Here is a 7,893-nt window from a genome sequence, read left to right as displayed (position 1 = left end):
ATAACTTTAATCTACATTGTCTTATGGTTGTTATTGTTTGACTTGTATCCCACTGGGATTTTTTTTCACAGCGTTGAAATTCTGTGTTTTTTTCTGGAAGACTTTGCTGTTTTTTCCAAGATTTTTCTGTTGCGTGTAGTCACTTTAAGATGTTTCTTGTTCATGTTTTTATTTTGTTGCGGTTGCATCCGAATCAAGAGCCGCATGGCTCACGGGGTTATACCGAATAAATGAAATGAAATTAATGAGGTGCATTCGATTTGCTTTTAACGTTATTTAGCATTTGTTAAATGAATATTTACATTTTCATTCAGGGCGATTTGTTTATTGACCACGTGGGAGGCTGCCGTCGCGAGGTGTTAACTCCTTCGCCTGGTATACAGGGGATCGCGTGTTCGATCCCGACCCTGATGCCTGTATATTTGAAATTTGCACGTTTTACCCCGTGATCGCATGGATTCTTGTCCGGTCCCTCCACATTCAGAATCAACATCACGCGTTCAGAGTATTTGGCTGCTATAATTGTCCGCATGATAAGCCACTTCGTTGAGCTGTCCTGTGTGGCCAGGGACTCTTCTGAACAAGAGCTACGTCGCAGCTCAGTGGACCTTACTTGGTAGAATATAAAAAAAGAGATGAATTACGTCCAATCAGCACGGTCGGCACCGAGCACGGGAGACGCGGTATTAATATCAATGTCACCACGGCGACGAACACAACGACGACGACGATGATGATGTCGAATGACAACAACACGTTCAATTCCCGCTCACGGTCAAGACCGGTGACGATTATTTGAACCGGTCCTGGACCACCCCTAGGTCGACTCAGCCTCAAATGAGTACCTGGTGCGGTGTGTAAATATAGCCACTGGGGATACAAAGGCGGGCCGGGTGTGTTGCCGGCCACCCAGCGAGACAATTGGGCGCTGCGTGACGGGCCACACAGAGCCAACCGCGCGCACACCGCGGAGTGCTGTGGTTGAGCCGCACAAACGCCGTCTCTGAGCGACTAAGGACACCCCATTGATATCCACCATAGATCTACAGTATCTCTTTCTCACACACACAGAGACGACGGCGCATTGTCTTCTATTGGGGACTCATTTTGTTAAATAAAAAGCTATTACAGAGGTTGATTAATTTTATAAATGACACTCTCGCGCCCACATTTTGAACGATTCGTCTCACTGTTTTACACCTCGTTGGTTAAAATGAAAGATTAGCGAGGATGTTTTTTTTTTACATTTGCGCTGAAAGTAATTGAAGGGCGTGCATGACCGATGCCAATCGCGCATTTACAATCGCCGATTTCAATGTAAGGCAGACGGAGAGGGCCCATCCCGACGCGCTCTCGAGTTTGGTCGTGAACATGCCGTGGTGAGTGGTAGAGTGATGGTGAGTGGTAGAGCGATGGTCAGTGGAGTTGTAGAGCGATGGTGAGTGGGAGAGCGATGGTCAGTGGAGTGAGAGAGCGATGGTGAGTGGGAGAGCGATGGTGAGTGGGAGAGCGATGGTGAGTGGGAGAGCGATGGTGAGTGGGAGAGCGATGGTCAGTGGAGTGGTAGAGCGATGGTGAGTGGGAGAGCGATGGTCAGTGGAGTGGTAGAGCGATGGTGAGTGGTAGAGCGATGGTCAGTGGAGTGAGAGAGCGATGGTACGTGGGAGAGCGATGGTCAGTGGAGTGGTAGAGCGATGGTGAGTGGGAGAGCGATGGTCAGTGGAGTGGTAGAGCGATGGTGAGTGGTAGAGCGATGGTCAGTGGAGTGGTAGAGCGATGGTGAGTGGGAGAGCGATGGTCAGTGGAGTGGTAGAGCGATGGTGAGTGGTAGAGCGATGGTCAGTGGAGTGGTAGAGCGATGGTGAGTGGGAGAGCGATGGTCAGTGGAGTGGTAGAGCGATGGTGAGTGGTAGAGCGATGGTCAGTGGAGTGAGAGAGCGATGGTGAGTGGGAGAGCGATGGTCAGTGGAGTGGTAGAGCGATGGTGAGTGGGAGAGCGATGGTCAGTGGAGTGAGAGAGCGATGGTGAGTGGAGTGGTAGAGCGATGGTGAGTGGGAGAGCGATGCAAATCCGCGGTGATCACGGAATGGCTCCATCGCGACTGAGGGGCCACGAGTGATTTTATTGCCAATTTAAACCAACGGCAAAATCTAAAATGGAGTTGTGATATTGGCGTTAAATGGGAAGCATTGCATTTAATTGGCAGTGACTCTGATGCATCCATTAATTGTGTGCGTGCGCGTGTGCGTCTGTCTATGCGGCTTGTAGATGCAATGCTGCTCCTGCTGCTGCCGCCTTGTTCCACGTCTAAGATATGACGCAGGGATGTAATGATTCACTCCCCCCCCCCCCCCCCCCGGAGAGGATCGGTTAACAGTCCTTGTGAACCTCACAGGAGGAGCAGGAGAGAGTCAGAGGCCCTATGGGAAGGCTTTGAGGCAGCAGCAGATTGTTGGATAGTCAGGAAGAGGGAGGAAGAGGGAGGAGGAAATTTGAGCTCGAACCGGAGACGCCGTCGACCGGGCCAGGGGAGCGAAGCAGAAATCGCTCCGCGAGGAGAGAGTCGCGGAGGGTGCGGGCTGAGTTGAGGGAGCACGGGTAGACAAAGGGAGCTAGGCCCGGGCAGGAGATAACTTCCGATTGGTGGAAGCAAGGGGGTGAGATGGAGCAGGTGCTTTCTTTTGTCGCCAATGCAATGACCCATGTTTATTTGTTGGGTTCGGCAACGTGGTCGTGGTCGTTTTTTTTACCAACAATTTCTGTCAATAACCTTCCACCACCCGACAAGATTGTTACGTTGACAAATATTTTATTTTGTAAGCGCCAATGTGTTGATAACATTGTGACCACTACGGCGTAATGAATGTTAAGAGACACAGCAATCTCGATGTGTTCGCTGATTTTTTTGTGTTTCGTTTGATGTCCTTACTCCGCACCTCCGATTAGCACGGTTGGCTACGTACGGTGCAAAATAAGTGCAGCATACATACAGCAATAAAGTATTATTGATCGCCAATCAATGCTTCGGTGGGGAGATGTCTAGGAACGTCGAACTAGAGCCGGTTGGGTAAAGCGGTGGGGCAGAGCGCTCCGTGAAGGGGGAAGCGCGCGAGCACCTGCTGAGACGCGGACTCCTCTCACGTCCGAGGTCGCGGCAGATCCAGAGTTTGTTCGCTTCCACAGACGCCGCTCGATCATTTCGGTGCGCAAAGCCAACGAACGGCGCGCGTGCGTGTGTGCGCGTGTGCATGTGTGTGTGCGTGTGTGCGCGCGCGCGCGTGTGTGTGCGTGTGCGCGTGTATGTGTGTGCGTGCGCGTGTGTGTGTGTGCGTGTATGTATGTGCGCGTGTATGGTGTGTGTGTGTGCGCGTGTGCATGTGTGCGTGTGTGCGCGCGCGCGCGTGTGTGTGCGCGTGTATGTGTGTGCGTGTGTGTGTGTATGTATGTGCGCGTGTATGGTGTGTGCATGTGTGTGTGTGCGTGTGTGCGCGCGCGCGCGTGTGTGTGCGCGTGTATGTGTGTGCGTGCGCGTGTGTGTGTGTGCGTGTATGTATGTGCGCGTGTGTGGTGTGTGTGTGTGCGCGTGTGCATGTGTGCGTGTGTGCGCGCGCGCGTGTGTGTGCGCGTGTATGTGTGTGCGTGTGTGTGTGTATGTATGTGCGCGTGTATGGTGTGTGCGTGTGTGTGTGCGTGTGTGTGTGCGCGTGTGTGCGCGTGTATGTGTGTGTGTGTGCGCGTGTGTGTGTGCGCGCGCGTGTGTGCGTGTGCGCGTGTGCGCGTGTGTGTGTGTGCGCGTGTGTGTGTGCGTGTGTGTGTGCGTGTGTGCGTGCGCGCGTGCGTGCGCGTGTGTGCATTTATACACGCAGAGACACGGCACGGTGCTGTCGCTGCTGCTATTTGCCTCCGCGTAATTGCGCGCCCTGCATTAAAGCGCACGCGCGCGTTGTGCGGGCGAAGGGGGGGGCGAAGACAGCGCGGCGACCACGACGCGATCCCGACAGCAGCTTCCCCGCGTCGTCTCGTGCGCCTGGGGCGACCCTTACACTGCTCGCTCCCTGGGCCCTCTGCTCGCACCCTGATGGGATTGGCTCTCGGTGTGGGTTCGCTCTGTGGTGTGGCGAGCGGCTGGGCGGACGGGGGTGGGAGGGACGTCGAGGTGCTGTTACAGGCGGGGTCGCGTGCGTCCGTGTACACCACGCAGCCCGCCGCCGTTGACAATCCACTGCTCGATGAGGGAAACCTCCCCCGCCCCTCCACCTCCCACCACGCGAAATTGTGGAGGGGTGATTGACCATACTTCACCACGATGGAGAAAAGCGTGTTGGAGAAGTCGGGGCAGCGTACGCGCTGGAGGAGCATAGAAGTACAATACAGCAATTGATGTTTCTTCTGCACTGCCCCTCCCCCCCATACCCACACACCTCTGCCTTATTACCCGCAAACCGCCTGTGTGTCAGGCGATCTGTTCGTGCGTGGCGGTCACCCATCATCAGCGCACGGCCCCGGCCGATGAGACCCGGGGCGGCTACCGCGTGCGAGCGAGGCCACCCCGGGGGGACCTGACGTCCCCCGACCCCCTCGTGGACCGCTGCGAGCCACGCGCTTCGCCAGACGCGTTGCCCCCTGCTCACTCGCCACCGTCGGCGCAGACGGCTCGAGTGACTTGAGCCCCAAACGAGCCGTACGATGCGATTGCAGTCCAGGTACCGCCGACGACAATCCTCCGCATGCAGCTGCTGCTGCTGCAGCTGCGTCCTCTCGCTCACTCCCACGCAGCCATCCGTGCTCTCCACTCCCTGATTCTATGCAAATCCAGGCGCAATGCCCCCCCCCCTCCTCGGCATTCGACTGCTTCTCGCTGCACGGCATCTGCACGCCGCTGTTGATCCAGTGCAGCGGTGTCCGCGTGGTGTTATGTAGATGTACGTAGCGGCGCCGTGATCCAATGGGCTTTACAGCAACTATACAATTGCACTTACGATGATAGTGGTTGTATTAAAGAGTTGTGTTGTTATTGAACGTGGTGGTGTAGCTGTGGTGTCACCGCAGAGCAGGCTGGAGTTGTTAAGGAGGTGGGTGGGGTCGGGGTAGTGATAGGGGTAGTGATAGGGGTTGGGGTAGTGATAGCGATTGGGGGTAGTGATAGGGGTTGGGGTAGTGATAGGGGTCGGGGTAGTGATAGGGGTAGTGATAGGGGTTGGGGTAGTGATAGGGGTTGGGGTAGTGATAGGGGTTGGGGTAGTGATAGGGGTTGGGGTAGTGATAGGGGTTGGGGTTGTGGTAGTGATAGGGGTTGGGGTAGTGATAGGGGTAGTGATATGGGTTGGGGTAGTGATAGGGGTTGGGGTAGTGATAGGGGTTGGGGTAGTGATAGGGGCTGGGGTAGTGATAGGGGTTGGGGTTGGGGTAGTGATAGGGGTCGGGGTAGTGATAGGGGTAGTGATATGGGTTGGGGTAGTGATAGGGGTTGGGGTAGTGATAGGGGTAGTGATAGGGGTTGGGGTAGTGATAGGGGTAGTGATAGCGGTTGGGGGTAGTGATAGCGGTTGGGGGTAGTGATAGGGGTAGTGATAGGGGTTGGGGTAGTGATAGGGGTTGGGGTAGTGATAGGGGTTGGGGTAGTGATAGGGGTTGGGGTAGTGATAGGGGTTGGGGTAGTGATAGGGGCTGGGGTAGTGATAGGGGTTGGGTAGTGATAGGGGTTGTGGTAGTGATAGGGGTTGGGGTGGTGATAGGGGTTGGGGTAGTGATAGGGGTTGGGGTAGTGATAGGGGTTGGGATAGTGATAGGGGTTGGGGTAGTGATAGGGGTAGTGATAGGGGTAGTGATGGGGGTTTGGGTAGTGATAGGGGTAGTGAAAGGGGTTGGGGTAGTGATAGGGGTAGTGATAGGGGTAGTGATAGGGGTTGGGGTAGTGATAGGGGTAGTGATAGGGGTAGTGATAGGGGTTGGGGTAGTGATAGGGGTTGGGGTAGTGATAGGGGTAGTGATAGGGGTTGGGGTAGTGATAGGGGTAGTGATAGGGGTAGTGATAGGAGTAGTAATAGGGGTTGGGGTAGTGCTAGGGGTTGGGGTGGTGATCGGGGTCGGGGTCGGCTTGGTCGTAGCTGGAGGGCGGCGGCAGGGAGTAGCAGTAGCAGGACGATGATGATGGGGCTGGGGGAGAAGAGATGGGGGTTGTTTTAAGGGAGGATGGGAAAGTGGTTGGTGAAGGTGATTGCTCTGTGTGCTGCAATTGGAGTTGGTTCCAGTGAATAGGAGCGAGAAGGGAGCAGGAGAGAGAGAGACGCCAGATACTGGACCAGTGCCCGATTATCCTCGTAGCAAAAGTAGCTACATATACATGTGTAGTAGCTACACGTGTAGCAGCTACTACACGTGTAGTAGCTACACGTGTAGTAGCTACATGTGTAGTAGATACATTTGTAGTAGCTACATGTGTAGTAGCTACGGGCCCCGCACTTTCAAGGGCCCCGCGCTAAATGCTTTCAAGCTATCAATTCCGGTTCAGTGCTTCTGCACTTGCTCTATTACCATAGTTCTATACTGCCATCAAGTTTTACGAACGACCGGGTGTTTAAGGTTAGCGATTTGTCGTATTATCTGGCTGTATATCAAATGAAAAAATACAATTACTTTACTATGCAAGTAAAAAATGTGTTTTATTTTTATTCTTTGGTTCTTTCGGTAAAGTCACGTAGAAAGAAAATGAGTACGACGTTTCGATTGCAACACAAACAACCGTCATCAGGTAGAACTAAATTTCAAAGACAAAACACAGACACGGAGACACACAGACAGACACACAAGCAGAGAGAGACAACACAGACACACAGAGAAACACAACATAGACACACAGAGACAACACAGAGACACACAACATGACGTTTCGTTTCTCCAATGTAGCAAGAAACGAAACGTCATGTTGCTGATCGTGTCCGCGAGCACAAGTCAGATCTGAAACACGGCAGAACTGATTCTTCGGCCGTTGCCGATCATTGCTACAACTCGGTGGGCTCTCATGAAATTGTCTTTTCCGAGACCAAGGTTCTCTGCAAACCTCCTGGCTACCATCAAAGGTTTGTACACGAAGCCATACAAATATATAAACACAGACATAATTTCAACCGTGATGATGGGTACAAACTTAGTAATCATTGGAAAGATGTTATCAACCACGCAAAAAAGACTTAATTACACATTTTTTGGACCATCTTATCTGACAGGCACTATCTTACTTTACTTTACCGAGTGTTAACATCCCCAGTGTTTAACAGCACTCTCTTCATTGTTCAGCCAGCATTGGTATAAACATGGGCATTTTCGTTCTTTTCTATCATGTGTATCAGGCCTCCCCCTCCCCCCTCTCTGTCCAATGCGTTGGCGTGTGCAGCAGTTTGTCGCTTGCGCACAATCGCTTCCACGCCGTCGCCCACCCTTTTGGCCCCGCCCCCCTCCCTCCCGATACGTTCCATTCATTGGCTACCACATTCTGATGAGCTCCCCCCCCTCTCCTCCCCCCTCAACTCGCTTTTAAGGGATTACATCTTGAATCATTGCCTCACTTGATGCAGCTAATCTGGCTGTGACGGTCCCACCTGATGACGGAGACTTGTGTTGCCTCCGAAACGTCGTGATCTTTATTTTATTTTATTTTTATTAATTTTGATGTTTTACCTACGTGACTTTACCGAAAAAACCTAAGAATATGAATCCTTGCAGTCACGAATGCTTCAAATCTAGAATTACTTCCCTTCTACATGACTTTACCGAAAGAACCAAGAAGATGAATCCCTGCAGTCACGAAAGCTTTAAATCGAAATTTAATTTATTTTTCTTTCCACGTTACTTTACCGAAAGCTTCAAATCAAGTTTAAATGTTTTTTTTTAAT

Source organism: Lethenteron reissneri, chromosome 26, assembly GCF_015708825.2.
Source record: "Lethenteron reissneri isolate LAM-NWPU_2019-01 chromosome 26, ASM1570882v1, whole genome shotgun sequence".
Classification (NCBI taxonomy): domain Eukaryota; kingdom Metazoa; phylum Chordata; class Hyperoartia; order Petromyzontiformes; family Petromyzontidae; genus Lethenteron; species Lethenteron reissneri.
The sequence above is the reverse complement of the archived record's forward strand: the minus strand, read 5'-3'. Positions refer to the sequence as shown.